The sequence below is a fragment of the Seriola aureovittata genome, chromosome 2 (assembly GCF_021018895.1).
Source record: "Seriola aureovittata isolate HTS-2021-v1 ecotype China chromosome 2, ASM2101889v1, whole genome shotgun sequence".
NCBI classification, from domain to species: domain Eukaryota; kingdom Metazoa; phylum Chordata; class Actinopteri; order Carangiformes; family Carangidae; genus Seriola; species Seriola aureovittata.
In genome coordinates, this window is record NC_079365.1 from 18,953,247 (window position 1) to 18,977,044 (window position 23,798).

Below are 23,798 nucleotides of genomic sequence, written 5' to 3' on the forward strand. Positions count from 1 at the left end.
ATTGTTTGGAATGGTTGTTTTTATCAGCCACATTTTACTCCAATTAATTCCTCTGGGGGACTTTGTTTGCCAGAAAAATGGTTTGGAAAAAAATGCTCTGATGGGCATCTACAAATAAGTGCAGACTTAATTTGTGTATTTTTAGAAAAGAACATGGCAAGGTAATTGCATAGATACTTTAGACTTTTATCTAGAACATTTTCAAATGCAAAGGTTAATGAGAAATGCTGATCTCAGCTGTCCAAAGTTACACTTATCTCGCTGATATTAGGTTGTCTGCACTGCTCTTGTAATTAGTGTTTCCATAAACAAAAAAGGACTTCAGGGGTATGTGAGGACAAGCATTTGAGCTTTCATCTAAATAAATCTACATGTATGTTTTTATTGGTATGTAGTATCCATACACTGGCTCGGTATTTGCACCGACTTCACTAAAGTAATGGAGAATCATCCAGATGTGACCGATGCACATCAAATAGTAGTTGCATTGTATTCCGCTTAGGTCAAGAACAATTAGCAGAACTACACAGTTCTGACCTGAGGTATAAAAGCGAATCCTAAACCAAAAGAGGAAGAAAATTACCTTATTCAGCTTGCTTGTTGTAAAGAATAACTGTATTTGTTTGTTTCCTGTATGTTAGTAAAGGCGAGCAAATACACAGAAGTGCAGATGCTGTGTCATCCCATGGTGACCTGCTAGATGTGCAGCATCAACTTATTGGTTGTAGCTGAACTTTTTCAGTCCTGGGATAATTGGTGATCAATTCATTCATAAACTGTAATGTCAAGAAAACTGTATAACAAGATTATATTTCTATGGCATAATCACCGTCCGCTATGAACTCAAGATTTGAGATCTGAGACTAGCTCAAGGTCTTTCCCTTCCATGTCTTTAGATCATCTGACTATGTATGAAGCTTGGAGTCCAAACCTATTACAGTAGAATGGCATCATCACCCTCTTCTGTGTCAGTCTGAAACATCTGCCAGTACTGTATCTTTACACTCTCATCTACCAGGTCAGGAGCTGACTGATTGTGTGGCTTTCTGTGTTGTGCAATAAGTTACAGAATAATTCCTCAGCTGCTGTAATTTTGTTTACTTAATGCCTGTCACTTGTTCTGTTGTCTGTGGTAATCCCAGTGAGACCACGCACAGACTGTAGCACTAAAAGCCTAATGGCCTTCTCCTCAGCAATACCCAAAGGACCTCAGTCTCAACTCAATATGGGGTTGAAAGAATAACCAATTGCTTGTAAACAGTTGTGTTAAGTGTTGTATGCTGAGTGATAATAATTTACAGGCCACTCCTGTTCCCCTTAATTTTTCTGATAATTATATTTGTAGAATTAAAATATTGTGCCATGTCTAGTTAGACCCACAAATTCAAAATCATACAAAAAGGTGTATGTATCTGAAAAAAATGTTGCTCTAAAAGTAATTCTGGTCAAACACACCACCAAAACTCAAAAAGCTGTATCAATATATCAGTCAATTAATTTACAGCTTAAAATGATCCTATCACTCTAAAAAAGAATATTTGAATTGTGCCCATTACATTACAAGGATGATTCATTTAACTTTTTTTCAATTTCAGGACAAATGCAAAAACATGTCCAAATACAGAAAGTGTTGTGACTGCAGAAACTTGTAAAAACTAGTATCTAGCAATGAATCAGGAGAGGCACTGATAAAGCAGTGTTTTCTAAGTGTTGCATCATTCTGCACCAAGCATCAAAGTTATATTATAGACATATGGTGAAATTTGAGTTAATAAAGTGATAAATATCGTTATCTGTAAAAGTTCCTGTATAATATATATATATTTTTTTAATATTGGACATTATAGACCTCTGCTAGTCACAACTTGATTTGGCATTGCATGTTCCCATAAGATCTTCACAGGTAACTCACTGATCTACAGCTCCTCCACCCTGCTATGGTTCACCTGTTCATTTTACACAATACAGCTGTACAGTGGAAACCTAAACTAACTAATGTACTCCTATATTAAAATTACAAAAGCTATTCCAGTTTAGATTATGTATTTTTGACAGCAGATATCTTTAGATTAAGAAAATTGCTTGCCTCACAAGCTATAGATTTTGTACACAAACACAGGAGTGGCACTGTTGAACTGTTGTAGTAGAAAGATTTGAACATTTTCTCTTCATCCCCTGCATGAACAAAATACAGTTTAAATGCATTTCAGTCTGCAACACACTTTTAGAGGCATGGTCCAACTGAAGCCCTGTTCAGACCTAGCATTAATATCTGTCTCGGGTGATCTGATCACAAGTGGACAGCTCTAAATACGGGTGTGGATGCACCCAAGATGCATTGAGAAAGTATTTAAGGTCCAATCACTCTGACCACAATCTTCTAGCAATATGAACATAAATGCGTTCTGGGCCACATTGAAGGACCACCTACTCTACTGACGTCCTCTGCCGCAGTCCAATTAGTATTGCCACAGTTTCATAATGAACCCAAAATATTTTACTATTTCAAATGGCTAAAACCTTATTTCAGTGTAGAGCTGCATGCAGCACATTGATTCAGTCAACCCCTCCCTGCACCGCTTGCTCTCTCTCTCTCTCTCTCTCTCACACACACACACACACACACACACACACACACACACACACACACATATTCACAATGGAATTGTCTGTCACAGTCAGACTGGCTAAAAACAACAACGCGTACACGTTTATTCAGGCAAGTGAGATCCGATGATAAGTGGTCACTCGAGATGCATGTGGAGACACTTTCTAATGCTAGGTGTGAACTGATGTACTTAGAACTGACCACTTGTGATTGGATCACTGAAGACACATGTTAATGGCAGGCCTAGCGCCAAAGGCAAAGAAAGACAGTTTAATCTAAGAAGGATCGGTCTGCTTGCTGAGGCACTCTGATGCTTGCAGTCAGTGTGGATATCATTAATTGAACTGCTGGCTTCTGTTAGTACAGCTGGTGTACCTCGAGCACAGTGGGTTACAATTTTGAAAGTATCTGTAATGGGTAGCGCTGATAGCAGTCCATTAAAAAATGCTTTAATTTGCTCAAATAGCTGTCCTGCAGATTGGCATGGGCTATTTTAATTTGCATTTATTGTCTTGCTGTACACCGATTAACCTTGACCAGGCATAGTTAAGTGTAAAAAAAGGAAGTATGGATGTTGTCGTACATTGTTGTGAATTGAGATTTTGGTTTTCTTGCAGACAGTTTTTGGGGCCTCAACCAATACCTTGCAATAGCAGCAGGAAGAAATGGGTTAACATTAATGGACCGATTGTTTCTTGAACTGCCCAGCAGCTGGTATTGAGGAGGACAAACACTCAAGCACCTGGCATGATCACAGGAGCAGCACCCTTCCCTTATGCAGCTATCTGGCAAAGCTCCAGAGCCTCACATGCAGACTACAGGCTTACCGCACTAGGCATACACAGTACAGAGCCAACCCTCACATCATTCAGTATGAATGTGGAGTCGCAGGTAGGAAATTTTGGAAGACCATGTTTGAGAGTGTATTTATGGGAGTTAATGGACAGAGGATTTTGTAGCAGACTTAATTTTTTTTGTCTAAGTTGGCTTCCACTTGCAGAATCACACATTTTAATCCATTTTGTGAAATGCATCACTAAATGCTTTTGTATTATTATTTTGGAGGACTGAATGGAGTTTTTGTGCTGTCAACTCTCAGAAACTCTTCACAGGTTGTAGTTACTGTTTGGGTGTGGGTGAAGATCTCTTGCTGTGGCCCCATTAGACTGTCTGGCAGACACCGCACCATGCTTGGTGTCATCATGACTGGAGAGGAGTGAGCTGCAGAGCTGTTGTCTGACTGGAAGCAGAAGCTGGAGATGCCGTGACTCGGCTTGAGCTTAGAAAGAAAGGCCAGGGACAGTGGTGCGCAACAGTGAAGCTGTAGCTGTCCCTTCAGGCTCTGGGAAACATACACACATACACAGAAACACATACACATGCAGGGTGAGGGTGAGGTAAATCCATTAACACAAATCTAAAGGAAACTGATCTTAACACTAAACTGACAGCAAACGGTAATGACAGAGGTAGAGCACATCTAAGAATATTTTTTCTTGGTAGTGGAAATGCTTAGAAATCAGAGACAAGTTATAAAATGCAAAAACTCATTTTTCATTACCATAATTTATGTATTCTTCTCAGATTTGCTGAAAAAGTTCATAAACAACCAGTTTCAGAACTGCATACAACACCACACATGATTAGATTACCATTTACTTGGCTAGCTGTGTACAGTTACATAAATTCAGACTGGCTGTGCTCTTAATGTCGTGAAAAACTGTGCTGCACCTTTCAATTCTCTCGCCTGTGCACTAACCTCATCTATACACTGATACCATACTGATAAATGTTTCTTGGCCGAGGCTAGACAGAAATTTATGATGGGACTTGGGATGTGTTCCACTTAAAAGGCGTCATCTCTGGGCCCAACTACCTGCTTGGCCACCTGTTCAGTTACCTGATGCCCAGAGCAATCTGTACTGAAAAACCAATTTGAACAAATTTGAAATTCTCTGTATTTCTCATCATCAATGGTTACTAGCAACCAATGTACCCCTAGTGTTCTTACTATCATCAGTCAACTTTTGCTGCCCCACTCATTCTATCTCAGTCTGTCTCCTGCTCTCACTCTTTATCTAATCACCATAGTATAGTCAGGTAGGCGGTTTCATAAATGTTGGTTAAATATCAATAGCATTAAGTGAAATTTCCATCCTTGCTTTTTGAGAGCAGTGGGTTTATAGCACATTGATTCATGCTAGCATTACTTGCAGATTCGTGGAACCATAGGAGTTTGTTAGTAGGTGGTATGATTAGTATCTTAAATCTTGCATTTTCCCATTCAAAGTATATTCAGGAGAATAAAATAGGCAGCTTATGTATACAAGGGTGCATTGCATTTGATGTACAGTAGTACATATTATGTATCAAATTATTGATTGTTGTAGTGAAGTAATCCTCTCACTTGACCGCCCCCTGCATGAAGGTTGAGAGTGCATAGCTGAGAACATACCTGGGCCTGAGAGGAAGACGCTGCTGCATACAGGGTGCTACTTACTGGAAGGTTTTTTTTTTTAATGTATTTATTTATTTATATACCTTTTTTGCAAGATTGATGTCAAACTGTGTATGTATGTTTCATTCTGCCATTAAAGGATATAGGATTTACAGGGGGTTTTCTTCAGTGTTTGCATAGAGCTTGGTAATGCCGTGTAATGTCTCTTAGCCATAGCTAGCTTTCTGACCTCTGTTCACTTGCTATGCAGCCAATAAGTTTAAGCCACTTTCAGTGGAAACCATGGATTTCCTAGTACAAGGAAGGACTGTCATGTCATTGATTTTAAAATGAACACACATGCTTCTTGCTTGCTTTCCTCTGGCCCACACTTCTTCTCTTTTACCATTTACAGCTCACTCTGATTCACTGAATGCATGCTTACTCGCATGCTGACAGTGCAAAGGGAGCTGTGTGCGTGTGAGTGTGAGTGTGTGCGTGTGTGTGTGTGTGTGTGTAGAGGAAAGAGGGAGGGGCATTTCCTTTTAATGCATCTGCTCTGCTCAGTGACTCTCCAAGCTCACACATCTATTCAGTCTCTTCTCTCCGTCTCTTTCTTTCTTACCTCGTGTTCCCATTCCTGTTCACTCTGTCTTGTGTCACTTTTTTTTTTTTTGTCTTTCTGTATTTTTGTCTTTCTCATGTCAGACATACATGCTCATCTCACTCAGACACATAATCTTGGTCACACAGGATCTCACATTCACTAGTCTTGTATCTTTCTCCTCTCCTGTTTTCATGCTTGGATTTTGGCTCCTGCTCCTCCATCATAGCTACAGTATTCTGCATCTATTCCCTGGTTCTGCTCACTGCGTCAGAAATCAGCAGCAGACTGAGGTGGGTGTTTCAAGAGCATCATCGCTAGGTCTGATGCTCCATCTCTCTTTCTCTCTCTCTCACCCCTCTCTCTTCCTGCCTCTCTTCTCACTTTGCTCTGTCAATGAGAGTCGGGATGATCTTGCTTGTGTTTTCTTACAGGGGAGCAAATGCCGTACTATCTGTATGCAGCAGCATTTAACATTGTCACACAATATGCTAGCGAGGTAGCATATCTACCTATCCAGATCTCCCTGACTGTCAGCTTTCAGGACAGTTGATAGGGCTGCTGCTGCATTGAAAACTGTCTTTGCATACCTTATTGTACTGGCATGTATTTTTCTCTTTCTCTCTTCTGTCTCTACTCCATTACTCTCCTCTGTCTGGATGTCTGTCATGTTTAATGCATGCCCTGTCCTTTTGAATTCTTCCCAGAGACTTGGACATGCTGTAGGATTTATAAAGAACCGCCTTAAAATAGCCAGGGTAAAAGACATAGGTGCAGACTCACGCAAAAATACACATCCACACACATGCGCATTCACACAGGAGGTTCGATTCCTTTTCACCTTACCTGCCCCACTGCTGCTGCAGTTCCATCTGTTGCAGTTGCAACAGCCAGCAACACCCAGAACCAAGGCTTAACTGTTCCCCAATGTTGTGATATGTGTGTTGCTGAGAGGTTGTGACTGTCATCTGTGCCTGGCCGAATGTGTTACCGTGTCATTTAAATGTGTGTTTGTGGGTGGGTGTTCATGCCGAGGCTGATTGTTGTGTGCCAGTATCTCTGCATGCCTGTGTGTGCTTGTACACGTGTGTGTGTGTGTGTGTGTATGTGTGTGCGTGTTAGTGTGCGTGTGTGCACACTCTTGTATACAGTATATGTGCTTGCCTACCCATGGGCTCTGGTCCAAGAGGAAAGCAGGCTGCAGGGGTTCAGTTTGGTGCAGTAAGCTGTTGAATGCTCTGTAAGGAGCAGAAAAAGGCAGATTCATGTGCTGGTGTGTCCTTTCACTGGGCTCTATATTACAAAGCCAGCTGGCTTTTTCTGAAATGTCTGCATTAAATTTGTCTTTGAGTAGCCTAACTCTTAACAGATTGAGCTTGCTGTTCTTAATACTAACTTTTAATTTGTAATATCAACAAATAGGCTTATGATGAAAGAGACAGTAGTGCTAAATGCACTGATGAGGCCCAGCAAACAATACTACCAACAATACTTCAAACAGAATCCCCTTAAAGAAATGCTACAGTATGTGACAACAGGAGAGGCTGATTCATCTGGAATTTGTGCTTTGGTTAGATGTCATTCCTCATACTTGTTATGCTTGAAACAAAGAAGATGCTACTTTTTTGATGATGTTGCAATTATACTGGACCTGCTGATTTTAAAGCATAGACACATTTCTTTGTGCAGTTACTGCAAAGTATTAAAAGAATGGAATAGGATAATACTGAGACCAGTTAATTCGTCAGAGGTTTCATTTTCATTTCATTTCAGGCAAATGTCTGTCCGAGTTATAGCCAAAGCATATTATACATCACAAAATAAATCAACACACTATGGGTAAATGTGAGTAGGGATATCACAATACCAGAATTTTGATCATCTGTACCAATACCGTTGAAATTGGATGATTTTCAATACCAAAGTCAATATCAGCAAAAAACAGAAAACAATAGAGGCTGCTGCACAGTGTGCCAACATGCATGCATGCATGCAAGCAGGGCTACACAATTAATCTAAATATTATCGAAATCGTAACATGACCGAGCGCAAATCCAAATTGCAGGAGCTACAATTTTTTTGATAAAGGTAAAATGTGTCACAACATAAGTGAAGCATTGTGGTGCTACAGAGGAAGGAAAGGAACATGTTTGTTTGGTGTAAGACCCCACAAAAATCATATCATGATAATTTTTATAATTTTCTCAGTGAAAATAAAATGCAAAAATGACCATCGCGACTCATATTGCATTCGCCAAAATAATTGCAATATGATTTTTTTTTGTACATCGTCCAGTCCTAGCTTTGAAGTTAGTCACTATCTGCACCGGGTCACCCATAGTAGGATTAAGATTTAAAATTACTTTCATTATTGATTAATGATTGAATGAATACTAATGATTATGTTTATTTAGGATTAATCATTATGTTTTGTCAGACCAACAGGCCAATCCAAATATTCAGTTTTTTCACCTAGAAGAGGGAAAGCAAACAAATATTTACATCTGAAAAGCTGTAACCAGTGAATGTTTGACTTATCAAAAATTGTTGCTGACTCATTTTCAGTCATTTGACAACTTGTTTGTTATTATTGTTTTAGCTGTAATCCATGGTACTCTGCAGACATATCTTACATATGTTAGAGGGAAAAGTCTTTAAAAGTCTCTTTGGGTGAGTTGCATACATAACACATAGTGAGGTGTAAGTTATTATGCAGACAGTATAGACATCTACTACACAAAAGTGACTGAAACATGTTTGACATTTCACTCAGCCCTATCACTAATGTAGGTCCTGACTCTTTGCAGTTTTTAGAGGTTGATCTGCTTGATGCTCCAGTGGGGGTGTTTCCTAAACTGAGCTCAGTAATCATTCTGCAGTTGAGATTTACTGACCTGTCTAGCTTCATTAGCCCTGTTTTGGAGCTCCCAAGGGGCATCAGACTCACACATACTCACATGGACACACATTCCCACACAGGACCTCAGTGAAATGATCAGACACTTGTTTAGCAGGTGTTTTTTCCTCCTCCTTAACTCCCATATTTTTTTTAATTGACTTTTGCTGAAGTAAAGAGGACATTGTGGTTATATTAGTCTTGATAAGGGTAGAGCTGGTCTAAAAGTTGAAAGAATGCCCTTTTCTAATTCTAGAAGCCAGGATTCAGTTATAACTTAAAACATTAAAGCCCCTGAAAACATATTTTCTCAATCAGCTTCCTATGTGCAAAAGTGTCTAATGTGAGCATACAGGATTTAAAACAGTTTTGGTTGTTTCACATAAGCATTTGGTCTGTGCTGTTTTGTCAGTGCTCTTCTCACGAAGTAGTGGGTCTGGGTTGGAAAAAGGTGATATCGAGTACTTCTGCACATCAATCAGGATTTAGCATTATTTCAATCAAGATGTGATTACAGTCATGGATTTGTTTGCTTTTGTTGCCAGGCCACTGTCAAATCTTGTCAAACCACACCCACACAGTCTTTATTAGGCACACATTAGCAGGGTTTGACTGTTAAACTTGAATACCCTTAAAAGTTGGTAAGACTAAGTGCACAAACAACTTTAAATATGTGAGAACAATATGAGGATATACACTGCAACAAATTCTGTTGACTAAAACATTTCATCACTAAAGCTCCAGTGCAGTAGGAAACCCTGATGTGAGTACTAAGTACATCTATTTGATAAGTGCAAGTAGATCAAAGCATAGCATACAGAATGTAAACAAGCATAATGTAAGATTTGAAACAAAAAGTTTCTTTGGGCTTTAAGTAATGTCATAAGGTGGAAAAAGTTAGTAGATGTAGCTGGAAAAAAATAAAAATATTTATTTATCTCTACTACATTTTGTTGTCATTTATAGTTGTGTTTCTCTCCTCTGCTTTGTTTCACCTTGTATGTGTCTTTGCCTCTCCCCACACACATGAAGCAGAGCAGAGGAGAGACTGGTTGACAACTCGTTACGTTAAGTGCAATAAAACCTTTCCAACAAGTGTTATAAATCCATCTAAAACCAAAGATGGACGGATGTCGACCTAAATGTCTGAAAGAAAGTATGGTCAAAATCAACCTAGGTGACACTGTACTGTACGATATAATAGCCTTTTCCACCCACATGAAGGCAAGGTAACAAAAAATGTGACTACTAGAGAAGAGTTGTGTGACTGAAATACAATAGCAAAATGTTTTTTTATGAGCTTTATGGGGATTAATCTCTTTTTTGTATTTATTTTCTAAACCATTAAAAGCATAATATTTGGCTTTTTCAAAAGTTTGTTTGACTTTTCTGATCGGCATATGGTCACCGGACCTCCCCACCTCACAGCCAATGAATAATTTCCCAGCTGGAAACAGTTCCACTGATCTTCTGTGGACAACATATTGCTTTGATTATCACCACAAAGCAAACATACACTGTATTACAATTGCTATCATGTTTTTTGCCTTTTGTGATCAATTTAGTAAGATGACCGTCTAAAAGAGGAAGCTTCACTCTTTGTACACGTGCTTTATGAAATCATCTGTTTATTTCCTCTGAAGGTTTTATTTCATGAGGTGTTTTGGCGTTGTCTGATTTTGGAGAAGACCAGCCTCTGCTCTAAACAGCTGCATGAGAAAATTTTTCACACGCAAGAAACGAAGACTGACCACCTTTCTGCATGCAACACCTGACCACAAACATCACAGATTGAATAAGCACAGCACACATTTTCACACATACAAGGTACAGTTAGTGTTGAGATACAACAGGGCTGCTTTCCCACTCTGATGTTCTCTGATCTTACAAAGAGTCAGAGTGATCATCAAGATTTATGTTGCCATGTTCGTTTTTTCAGGGCTTCTTTTTAAGTAATGTGTGCATGTCGGACATGATTTGTGAGTCTAGATGCGATTGACAAAGCCCAAACCACATTAAACGTGATATACTGCAACGCTTTGTGAACAGTCCATGTGAATTACAACAACAATATTGCGAGTGTGAATAACGATTTAGCACGGATTGTAGTGGTTGACGTGTGTATGTGACTTATGAGACATCGTGCTGTTCGTGATGGCTGAGTTATTGGGGTCATATCTGTATTTGCTGCAAATACTTGAGATTGATTAGAAAGCCTCAGTCTGAAGCCTGCGCACTGTGGGATTTTTTTGTCCTGATTCTTGACTGCAACATTAGTAAAACTGCCGTAAAAATACTGTGTTGCCTGCTTAGCATTAATCACTGACTTGCACCCATGATGTGATAACCATTTATTTTATGCTTACATGATGCACCTTAGGCTAACTCACTTTGGTTTAGTTCAGTGTAATGTGCACATGATAGTGTTGTGTGTGTGTGCTTTGTCTTTGGGACATTAGGGGAAGCGGTAAGAGAGCAGATGCTTTGGATGGTGTCACCGCCTGGTCATTTTTCTGTATGTGCACTCCTCACCCAGGTCCAGGCTATGTCTCTTCTGCTCCAGGGTCCTTCACTTTTCCACAGCTCATGTGGGCTGCGCTAGCTACTCACTAGAAAAAAGGCTCTGGCCCATCTCCATTAGGTTGAACCAAAGAGTAAATAGTTCAGGAAAATAGGTTGAGAGAAATCTAAGGGTATTAATTCTCACATATGAAAAGAATGACATGACTGGGCACAAATCTGTATTATGTATATGCATTACAATCAAACACACATTAGCAAAGCTGCATTATCGATATAAACAAATCTTGAACACAAAGGAATTAAATCACATCCCTCTGTTGGAGGTTTGTCAGTCCTAATGTGTCTGTGCTGCAGTGAGAGCAGAGGGCTGGCTGACCTGGCACATAGCTCTCAGACAAAGAAGTGGGAGAGGATGAATATAGATTGATGGAAAGAGAATTGCGGAGAAAAAGAGCAGAGAGGAGACAAACCTGCCAAAACACATATTTACTTATTTGTTAGCACTTGTCGAATGTACCCTTTAGAGGATATCCTGCAAGATCAGAGGGGATTATGTGCTTGATTTTCATTTCAGTATCTTTTTCTGCAGCTATCAGGTGGGTGATAATGTAATGTTATTACTTACCGTTTCTTCAAACAATCATACTGTGACAAAATTCTACTCTTATTTACTGTTGTCAAAGGTCTTATTGACAGCGGTAAATAAGAAAACACTCACTGCAATGAGTAAGCGAGTTTGTGAAAGAGGGAACTCTGTGAACAAAGCCTCAGTATTTCATGTTAGGTTTGGATATAAAGTAGCTCACTACTAAGGGCCTTGCCTGCCTCTCTGAGTGAGAACAGTAGGTTTGACTTCTGAGCCCCTATGTTACCCCTGTGGCTTAAAGTTTTTAGATCGCTGGCTGGCCTCGTTTGAAGACAAGATGCTTGTGATCTAAAAACTGTTTCCCTCAAAACTTTCCAACCATCCATCCTCTCTGACTTTGTACTGTTTCACTGTGTTGGTTACTACCATATTTCTGATCAGATTGTCTATGTGTGACAGAGTTTTCCCTGGAACAAAATGATGCGGAGGCGGTAACATCCTGATCATGTGCTCACACGTGCATGTGTAGCACGTCTTCAGCTGAAGAGAACACTTTTTACAAGCAACATATTTGAGGAGTTCTAGTGAATCCTGGGGAATTTCCAAAAGGACAATAATAAACTCACAGCATTTTTCACAATTTCATGACATATCAAAGACTACAATAAATGAAAAATTGAAAAGAAATAATCAGCGCCTTTCCCGGTGCACTTTGCTGATTATGATGCAGCGCCACCGCATGGGTTCAATGCTACAATTGCAGTTACAAATGACAGAAATCCACTGAGTGCAATACTTGTTAGAAAAGCGTTTGTCAAGAGCAGGAGGCGGCACTTAAAGTAATCACAACTAAGCAAGTATTGTACCAAATATTGTGCATATTAATCAAGTAAATGGATAATAAATATTCACTTTGAATTATTTTTAAGAGTAGCAGAAACATAATATTTATTATTATTATATATTATTTACAATTGCTATAGTAAAGAAATAAAAATCACCAGCATGAAAATATAATCCCTGGCATGACACCGTTTCACAAAGAGACACCACTTTGATCAGGAGATCTCGTTTGAAATTTGTATGCGACTGGCAGATACTTACCCTCATAGGCAGCTAGTGTCATGTAGGTCACCTTTGTGATAAATAAGTGAGCAGGGATATCAGTAGCTATACACTGTGCTCTTTGGGCATTGTCAGTTTGAGGCAGCATTGTCACTTTCAAAGTGGAATGCTCCAAAAACTTTGACAGTCAGCTCTTGGTGTGGCAGTGATCTTTTTTTTTTTTTTTTTTTGTCAGCGCTCATCTGCTGTGTTGTAGTTTCACAAAGACACAAAAGTTGAGGCAGAGGATTTGAATCAGGGATTTTCACTTTCACTTCCTTTCAGTATTAATATAATTATCTTTTATTCAGCAAGTCCACTTTGGCCTCCAGAACAGTTTGAGGCATGGATTCATCCATGGACCCTGCCTGAATTTAATGTGTCACAGTTGCTACAGCTCTTGTGGTGGCACATTGGCATCCACACATACGTCATCCCAGAGCTGCGATGTTGGGATTGTGGGGACATTTGGTGTAAACTGAAGTAACTGTCATGTTTAGGAAACATTGCCCTGGAGGAAGTTGCCAGGAAGGGATACACTCATTTAGAAATAACGTTTATGTAAGTGGTGGCATTCAGACAATGCTCATTTGATACTAAGGGGCCTAATGCTTGCCAAGAATATATTCACACCCCCTATACCAGCTTGGGCTGATGACACTGTCTCTGTCATCAACGTCTCACACCACAACTTGGAAACTGTTGGACAGGTTGAAGTTTTTTCACTCTTTGGTCATCCAGGCTTTGGTGCCGATGTGTCCTCTGTCATCTTCTTGTTAGCTGAAAGGAGTGGGGGCTTCAGGAGCTGAAGCCCGTCCTTATCAGTGTTGATGAGATCTGTTGTTTTGCTTGAATACTTTTGAATTGCCTTTTAAGCTTTTTGGTTTTCTTTTACTTCACATTAGGGTTGCACGGTATACCGGTACCAGTATAGTACCGCGATACTAGAGTTTTGAAAACGGTACTATACCGGCATTTAAAAACAAACGGTACTTTTATTTCATTTTATTGAATGCAAATGAATTGGTAAATTGGAGCCTGTCTCTTTAAGCACAGTGAGGCCAGCGAGTGTGACGTAGTTGCCCGAGAGGATTTAAGCCGCGTCCCACGCGCACTCGCATGCTAAGACTGAGGAGGAGAGAGAAACGACAAGTCGCGTCTTAGACAGACGGAGCGGGTTGAAGAAAATACCGTAGATAGAGATGGCAGCTGCAGAAAAGCCCGTACTTGTGGTCAAAATGGGGGCCCGAAGTTCGGTGTGGAAATATTTCGGGTTCAAACCGAACGATAAAGGCGAGCCACTGAACCCAGAGGCACCGCAGTGCAAGCGATGCTACAAAGTGTGTCTCGCAGAAGGAGCCAACACTTCAAACCTGTCGAAACATTTAAAGGACAACCATGCGGACTTGTTCCGAGACTTCAGTCAAGAACGACAGGTGATAATGTTGTTCACCTGTTCATGGCACTGTAATGTCAATGAAAGAAGTACAAAGCCCCTCCCAGCCCAGTAGTAAACCTACAGTAGCCTGCAAACAGAGAGCTAAAACATGTCCATGGTTAATAAATACATTAAAAAATATATTTTTAAAAATTAAATTACATTCTTTAAATATTTAAATAACCCATTAAGGCAATACATAATATAATGAAATATTTTTTACAAAAAGTATCGAAAAGTATCGAAATACATATTGGTATCGGTATCGAAACAGAAATTTGGTATCGTGACAACCCTACTTCACATCAACACTCACTAAACATCAGCACCCACTGAATAGTCATTTTGTTTTCAAGCATTAAATTATATAGACTGTTATGCAAACAATAATGTTGTAGTGCTTCTCGCATATGTGGGCTGAGAGGATGTATAGACATTGTCAGGCATTTTGGAAACAACATCAAAGTAGGAGGCAATAAGAGTTTTTCATTGAGATGAATAGCGTTGCTAGTGTCAACTGTAAAGCAAGATGTTTTTTAGATTTGTGCAAGACAGTTTTTGTTTTGTCAGTTGTTTTGTTGCCATTTGCCCTTGTAACCACAGTAATTCAACAAAGACTGTTTAAAATAAGGTACATTATTCTGAAGAGACAGTAATGTACAGTGAAGGGCTACTTAAAACAGGTTGAAAGACAGATGGACGGCACTGTAGGAGGCAGAGAGACTGTCTGCTGGCAACACAGAAACACAATATTGATATTAAGATACTGAGATACATAAAGATGGAAAGCATTGACATGAGACAGGACTTCTGTCTCCTGCCCCATCTTTCAGGATTATTTTAAAACTGAAAGAAATATTTGTAAGGATATGGCCTGATGGAGGTGTTGTCTGTGAATGTGATTAGGTAGATTCTTGAGCAAACTATCCAGTGTCATTATGTTATGTCAGAAAATAAACTCCAGCCTCTTCAACGGTCCAACAACCCAAAGGTAGTGAACATACAGTGATATGAAACAGAGAAATACATACTTTGGAGAAGCTGGATCCATGAACAGTTTTGGATTTCTTTGAAAAAGGACTTAAATGATTAAGAGATGAACTGTCATCCGTTCATTTTCTGGTGATTGACTAATCGAGTCATGAAACGTGACGAGCTGTCAAAATGCCGCTCATTTTCCAAATTCTACTTGGATGAGTGATTTTTGGATGTAATATGAAGGTTCAGTAAGTTTTCTAATGACTTTATTGTATTAATGTATGGTAGAAAACATTAATCTAGTGTCTACCATGACTTGCATGGCATGCTACTTGCTACTAAAGAGTCATACATTGGATTACTGAGAGGTACTAAGAAATAACAATAATAGTAACAACTGACCTGAAGCAAATGCACACCAATGGTATGGTACTGCTGCTAACAGTATTTCACGTCTTCCCAGTCCTACACATTGCCTGCTGTTAGCCTCACAGCTTACCAAGGTTAATGTAATAGTACAGATGGCACATTGATTCACAATAACACCTGGATACATTGCACTGACACACACAATCAAAACAAGTGCTATTTCCTTAATACACATAGAAGCCCTCTCTTCTTAGAGCGTAGTTGCTGTTGCCTCTGGGACACACAAATCAGTTGGTAAATAAACACTTGAACTTCTACAGTGATTGTCTGTGACACAGACTATGGGCAGGCCAACAGCATATATGTGGACATGAATAAGCAACATGACGTTAACCCTTTATGCCTCAGGAAACCTGGTGCTGTTCTCATGCTCGACCACGCAAGTACTAAGGGTTTGTGTAGGTATTCTGATGTAATGTGAGTGTGTTTTTGTGTTTGTACAGAGGGCAGTGGGCAATTGGTGTCAATCTTTCTTCTGTCTTCCTATAGAAACTCAAATAGCTACAATGTTAAAGCATGCTTAGATGAATCCATACACTACCATGCAGTCATTGTGTGGACACTTGCATGTAGCCATTAAGTTTGTCCTACTTTCAATGGAAGGCTATATGTATTTTATATGGTTGCTGCACTGCAGCTCCCGTGTTGGTACACAGATTCTGTTTGATGGCAAGTCTCTGCTTTCATAACACACAGCAAAACAAGCCAGTAACCAGCTGTTTCAGATACATGAGTTTTGTGTTTACAATAGGCCTATTCAGTCATACTACAGCACATGTAGAGTAACTTTATCAAGCAATCAGTTGCAGTGCCGTCTGGGGTCGCAATGATAAGTGAATGATGTTTCCACCCTCGAGCCACTATAAGGAGCAGTGTTTTGTTATAAAAAAGCAGCTGCACCAGTGTCCCGTGTGTGTGTGTGTGTGTGTGTGTGTGTGTTTTCTGTCGTTGTGAGGACCAATTTGAGTTATAGACCTTACGGAGTGAGAACATCTTGGGAAAGTGAGGACATGTTGGCTGGTCCTCACAACTTCAAAGGATGGTTTGAGGGTTAAGACTTGTTTCTAGGGTTAGGGCCTAGGGAATGCATTATGTCAAGTGTACTCACAAAGATTGTGTGTGTATATATATATATATATGTGTGTATATATATATATATATATATATATATATATATATATATATATATATATATATATATATATATATATATATATATATATATTAGGGGTGGGCGATATGACGATATTAGATCGTGAAGGATTACAACGTGAAGATGATCTTTCAAACTGCAGAGATCGTGGGATCGTCTAGGGCACATTCTATAAATTGCAGTTCTATGCTGATGCACCAGACGTATTGAAGTCGTCAACCTGACCGACCAATCATAGCGAATTACGGGCAGTGACGCGCTTTCCTACCCGCCTCCTTGTTTGTGTGCGTAGCGGTAGCACATGGAGAGCGATGGCTGAAAGCCAAACGGAGTTGTTCGCTAAAAGAAATTCCACCTCCATTATATGGAATTGGTTTGGATTTTCCGCAACTGATCAAGCGCGAGCAAATGTAATTTACAAAGTTTGCACAGAAACCGTTCGCACGTCGGGTGGTAACACGACTTTACTTTCTGTTACTACTTTTGCAAGAGTGCACTTTATTAGAATGTTGTTGTTGTTTACCTTAAACTTTACGTTGTTTGCACATGCAGGCAAAACTGCGACTATTTGAAATAAAATCTGTTAAGAAAGGTTCTTTGGTCTAAATTGTCTGTTTTTCTTTTTCCAATTTATGATCGTGATAAAATCGAAATCGTGATTTCATAAAAAAAAAATCGTGATATGATATTTTTGCCATATCGCCCACTCCTAATATATATATATATATATATATATATATATATGTGTGTGTGTGTGTGTGTGTGTGTGGAAAGTGACCTTGCCAAGTCATCCATGAGAGAGTCAGATCTGCACACGTGTATGTGATCAGAAGGATGGAAGCCTGTGCACTTGATGCTTACATACAGGAAGGTTTTATCTGATTTTGGGGTTACGATGATGGCTAAAGGAGGACGTAATGCTGCAGACCATCACTGTCTCACTGCTGATAACCACAGTAAAGGCCACAACCTCCCTCAGCTGGCATTTAAAGTCTGTGTGAATCACACATCCTATGTCAGACAGGCAGATTGTCTGTGCTCCACAAATCATCAGGGTTTCACTGCCATTTCAAAGGCGCAGTATGGAGCCCAGCTGGACTTGAATAGTCTTAATTGTCTGTGTCTGCCAACAGAAGGGACATTGTTCTTTTGTTTACTTGTCATTAGGGATGTCCCAAACACTAATCCACATCCTTTAACATTGAGCATTTCCTGATAAGGTAGCTGTATCAGGATAGATTTTTTTTTCTTTCTTGATGTTTTTTTTGTCTACAAACAACCACATACACAGGATAATTGTCAGAGTTGTTCTCATTCTAATGTCAGTATAGGAAATGCCTTCCATACTGCCTAAAATACTGGATTGGAAATTGATGAGTCTATGCACCAATCCGATACCACATAATGTATTGATAAACTTTATCAGTTACTTTAGTTTTACAGCCAGATAAAACGGCAGTTTTCGTGAAAATCAAATAATTTACGGCTCTAAAACAGTGGCCCACACGAGAAGTTGTGATGTGCCGCCACTAGCAATTACTGTTATAGAGCAGCAAAGAAGAATTGATTTCTGGCAAATAGTGTAACGTTAATTGTTGGCTGAGGTCACTAAGAGGCGGACAGGTGCAGCTTTTCTAGCCTTTATGGCACTGTTTTGAAATGTGATGGTCAGACAATAGCTAAGGGATTTAGCATTAATTCTGAAAAGTCACTATGTCTCAGCTTAAAACTTTTGAGACTATCAGTATAACATCTGTGAAAATCAGACATGTTTTCAATGCACCAGTTGGTAGAATGAGTATAACTCTATATGTTAATGGCTCATGAGCTGTCTTCCCCTGACAAGCCATGGCATCAGCTAGCTTTGTGGCTAACTAATTTAGCAACATTGGCTGTCAGCGCTATACTAATGAGGGAGGAAATGATAAGGCTGTTGTTCATGTGGTTGCTAGAACTGTCTTACTGACTGTTTCACAAATAAACGTAAAATCAAGTTTGTAAAACTTGCAAAAACCAGGCCTGGCTCACACGACTGCTGTCAGGCTGATTTAGGTTATACAACACGAGTAAAGAGGGAGCATGGTTTATTATCATTCATGTAATGTATTACATGTCAGAATGAGCATGTTACTGTGAAGAAATGGATTCACAAACGCTGACTCTGTCCTGCTCTGCTCTGGAGTTAGCCGAGCTGTGATGCCCTCAGTGAACTAGTTTGTGCCAAAAGGGGAGTCACAGTGATCTCTGGTGGAAAAACTACAAAGTAATGACACTGTAACTCATATAATGTTGGATTTCCATTACTTTAATTTCTTATTACTTATTGGCCATTAATGATTCACTGGTAGTGATTTATCTGCAATAATTTTAAATTGGCCAGTGAAACTGACTTACTGATATATCAGTCAGGCTCTCTTTAACAGTGGGTTGACAATGACTTTAGGTGAAGGTGACTGTGATGCCCCCATCTTTTACATCTATTTTTGTAAAGTCAGGTAACATACAATTGATAAAAAAGATAAAGCAGCGTTGTTTCTGCTATAACTGTTATTCCCTGCATTTCCTGTCAGTGCAATTATCACAGATGAAAGAACCAAGTATGCATGTTTCTAAGATTACATGTATGTATGTAATCTTAGAAACAGATTACATGTATGTATGTAATCTTAGAAACATGCATACTTGGTTCTGGCATTTCATCTGTGACAACTACATTGACAGGAAATAGTGGAATAACAGGTTACTGCATGAAAGACATAATCCAAGAGTATTTTTGGTTGCTATTAATTTAGCTGCACACAAAGCTTATCAATATAACCGATACACAAGAAACTACTGAATGCACTTTGTCACATTTACAGTATGTTCTTGGTATGACTGAGTGTATTGGTCATCCTTGTCAACATTACTACACTGAGTGGGCAACGTAGCATGGGCTGAAGAGTGTGGGTGAGTGGGTGGTTATACTGTATGTGTAATTTGCCAGTTTGTCACAATGCTTCACTTTAATTGTGTGAAACATTGACAGCCTATGTACAGGATGCTGTAGCACAGTGGACAGAAGGAGGAGTTAGGGATTTTTTGCTGAGAATTTATTTAACATATTATATTTTTCCCTCCTAATATAGATGTGAATAAAAAGGTTGTTTGGTTGACAAATCCAGAAAAAATCCATCACTCATTGTGGAGTGACTCTGCAGATTTAACAAATTTCAATCAGATCAGAAAGAATGTCTGGTTTCTTTCTCTGTGTGTTCGCTTTGAAAGGCATTGTTGTGACCAAGAATGGGATTAAGCAGGTTAAAGCAATTAAACAATAGGGACAAGTGAAGTTGATGTTTGCTGGAACTTTTTCTTTCTTTCTCTGTTAAGATTCTTACGGAGAGAGAATTTTCTTAGAAATCATCTCTAAAAGCTTTGTTAGTAAAAATGGTTAAAAGAAATAAGTTAAGCATATTTTGTTTAATATACGATGTTGCTGATTTTTTACATAAAATCAAGCCAGGGGATGTTGTGATCACATAGACAGCTTCTTGAACCTCTAGGCGCAAGGACATCCCATAACTAATGTCGATCGAATCTTGAAACCTAAAGTTCAAAGATGGTGTTAATGCTCTGTACTTGATGATGCTGAAAAGAAGCTAGACTGCATCACAGTTAACAGAGGGATGCTCTCTGTCCTGTGCAATGCTCAACCATACTAACACCATGACGGGGCTTGAAATGAAATGTGTGAAAGCACATTTGCAGCAGTATGAAATGTAAAAAGTAAGCGCAATTTAATACCATGGAAACATCACCTCCCTCTTACATGTTCTCACTTAGTTCTTCAGTGACCTTGCACTGGTTAGAATGACACACAGAGGAATAAGAAAAGCATGTCTTGTTACAGTGAAGTGGCAGCAGGAGGCTGTATTGAGAACATCACATTACTTAAAGGTCACAGGTTTGATCTTTGCTAGAATTTCCTACAGCAAGACACAGACCAGACCCTTGTTTATTAACTCATTTTCAGTTACTCTGGGTGACAGTGTCATTTAAAAGCTTCGAATATTTTGATAAATGCAGTATCTCTAGCTGGCTGACAGCATTGTCTCTACTTCTAAGTTTACTGTAGCAGTAAACTTCCAAAACACGAGGCAGAATATTAGTTTTAATCCATGTTATTAAATGTTGAGTATTCAAGTAGTTTTGTGACTGCCTTGTGAAATGTGAGTGCTTGCCACCAATTGTCAAGCACCACAGAACATGAGAGGAGGGAGGTAAAGGTCTGAGATGGAGGTAAGTGATGCATAGCACTGCTGTTTTGCACCACAGTGCCTCCTTGGACCAGCCAGCCTGCTCTCTAGTGCCTACTCAGCTTTTTCCCCACAATGTCTACTGCAGTTTTCTCTTCTACTCCCTCCTCCGCCTCCTTTACCCACTCCTTATTTTCAGGCAATGTTTTTCCCCCAATTTTCTCCCTTTTCCTCCTGCTTGCTGCTGCAGGCTGCTTCTCCCGGGGGCCACTCAGACTCTGTTCAAAGAGCCGCCAGCCACTTGCTGCATTTGTGCCAGATTTCATTTGGAACTCTGGACCATACTCTCAATGTTTTCCCTGTCAGTTAGAAACAGCATCTGTCAGAGTGGCATGGTAACACCCTGAGGGAGAAGATTGAATCCTGTGAGGCTGGAAAATAAAATAAGAGGTATCAAGAGCTTGTATGTGAAGACATTAGGATGATACATAAAAAAACCTTCTGAGTTATTGAACAATCTATGTAAATTATCAGTGTAATTGTATAAATAGAAAACCAGCAGCAGAAGCTGAGTATTGAACGTCTCATCTTATGCTACAAATGGCTCTCTGCCATCTGCACAGACTCCAAGGAATCCTTAGCTGACGACACAAAATCTAAATCCAGCAGATAACTTAACTTAAACATCACCTCCGTCTATAATGTCTGTGTTTATGGTTATTGCTGCGTCAACCCAGTAACCTCCCTGAGAAACATAGTACCTTCCCTTCAGATGGGGAGCTGGGTAGGCTTACTCCTCACTGGTTTAGTGTTTGAATAAGGCAGTACCAAAATGTTAGAGGCCTAGTTTCTAGCCAAGCCTAGTCAGAGCACGCAGTTATCCACCACTTATAAAAACATTAAAGCCAATACTCTGTGTGGACAAAATTGAGGCAGTATTAAGTAGAAATATTAAAGATGCTTAACTTGGCTACAGCAGCAAAACACCAGGCCTTTAGGTGTCCTCTTGAGTATCTGGTGTACACAGTGATGTTATAGTTGGCAGCAAATGCAGACATTTTGTATAAAGTTACTGTATGTGTTGTGCAGAATCAAACTAGTGGTATTAATATAGCTTTTACGGATATGCTGCTGTCCTCTTGATCCTCCCCAATGACTGACTCGATTTAGATGTATTGATCGCCTCTGCCACTCTGCATCCCTCTGCCCAGCTTTGTTTTTGTCAACTTAATGCTTTCTGCTCACCTATGCAGAACTAAAAATTTAACTCTTCAGTACAGCCTGCCCATGCCCATGTGTCATTACATGTGCAGTGATGCGGATAGCACTGATATGTAGTACTTCAACAAGGATTTAAAAAATAAAAAATAAAACAGTGCAGGCTATGCATAGTGAAAAGATGTTCGTAACCTAATGAACTCCTTGAATGTAAAGCATAGAGAAAGTCATTTGTGTAGATGGAGGGATTTAGCAGTCATTCCCAAAAAGTGAGATGAATCACTAATCTTACTTCTCTTGGGTGTGGTCTGAAATGACAACGTAAATAGGCTAGCAGGTTTAAGCACATGGTAAAAAGGTCAGTCTAACACCATGATCCAACCTAAAGCTCCTCAGACTTGTCCAGAATTCATGGACAAATACCATGTGCCATTAGACAGAAACACTTGTCTCTCCAGGCCTAATATTCATTGTCCTTATTTGTCTGTGGTGTGTAGAGGGAGAACTAGGATGGAACCAGAAGAAAAGAAAGATGGTTTCATATTTCTACTGCAGTGTGCTGCTCAGTGCTCCTGGTTCACTGCAGCATGTTCTCTCTCTGCAGTGCTCACAAAGGCTTCATTTCAGCGTCACAGGCCCAAGTCAGCTGTACAATCTTTTGTTAACTAGCTTGTAATATTCAACTCATTCTTTTAGTATTTCCAGATGGTCCGTAAACCTGACTTGTGTTTGTAGTGGATGGTATTTCTGTTGCAGATTCTGTCTGTAGCACCATGTTTTAAAGTAGGGATTGACTATAAGTCAGCACAACAGCATAAACAAAATGTTGAGCAAGGACATACAGAGTGCTGATTCATCTTCATGCTGTCAGTGGTACAAGCAACCTGGGACCATACATCTCATACTGTATATTTACCAGGTAGTCAGAGATATGTACTAGACTTAATGGGGATACTTCATTTATTATTTATACACAAAAGCAAAAGTCATGTTCATGTTTTTGCTTCATTCCTTGAGGTGGATATGTAAATTTCTGGGGCGTTTGAAAATTGGTAAAACATACTGAAAATCATTTTAAAGAGAAACTGTATGAGAGGCTGCACCTGACCACACTTAGCTGTGATGATGGGTCATTGTATGTGCATGATATAATGCAAATGACAAATACAAGAGTCTAGTATAATTAAAATCTAAAGCAAGAACCAAGTGTATTGGCTAGAGATCGACCGATATGGTTTTTTCAGGGCCGATACCGATTATTAGTAGTCAAGGAGGCCGATAACCGATATTTGGAGCCGATATTTATTTGCAATAAAAGGGAAAATATTGGCGTGAAAATTTTGAATAATGGAAAAATTCCACTTAACTTTGTTCAAATGCCTTTAATCATATGTTTATTTAACAGCTTTTCAGATTTGCAACATGTTAAAGTTTTTTTTTTCTTAGACAATAGATATCTTTGTTTTAAAATTCTAACAAAAAATGCAGGGAGCTCCCAGGCTCAGCAGCATGTCTTATAAAGTTAAATGAAAACTTAAACAAATAAATAGCTCACTAAAGTTTTCTACAGTAAATAAAGTTTTCCA

The 23,798-nt window shown here is 39.3% G+C and overlaps 1 protein-coding gene across 4 annotated transcripts in view; it reads left to right on the forward strand.

Annotated features, from left to right (window-relative positions):
* Positions 1 to 23,798, forward strand: part of kcnab2a (potassium voltage-gated channel subfamily A regulatory beta subunit 2a) — an 87,221-nt gene that overhangs the window by 2,266 nt on the left and 61,157 nt on the right. The window contains exon 1 of one of the 4 annotated variants that reach the window (XM_056363739.1): positions 5,526 to 5,942. The exons of 1 other annotated variant lie outside the window; for it this stretch is intronic. The gene's annotated coding sequence lies outside the window, so the exon portion shown is untranslated. Of the gene's footprint in view, positions 1 to 5,525; positions 5,943 to 11,531; positions 11,665 to 23,798 lie in introns of those variants that run through there. 2 more of the 4 variants (XM_056363714.1, XM_056363732.1) reach the window with 2 other exon arrangements.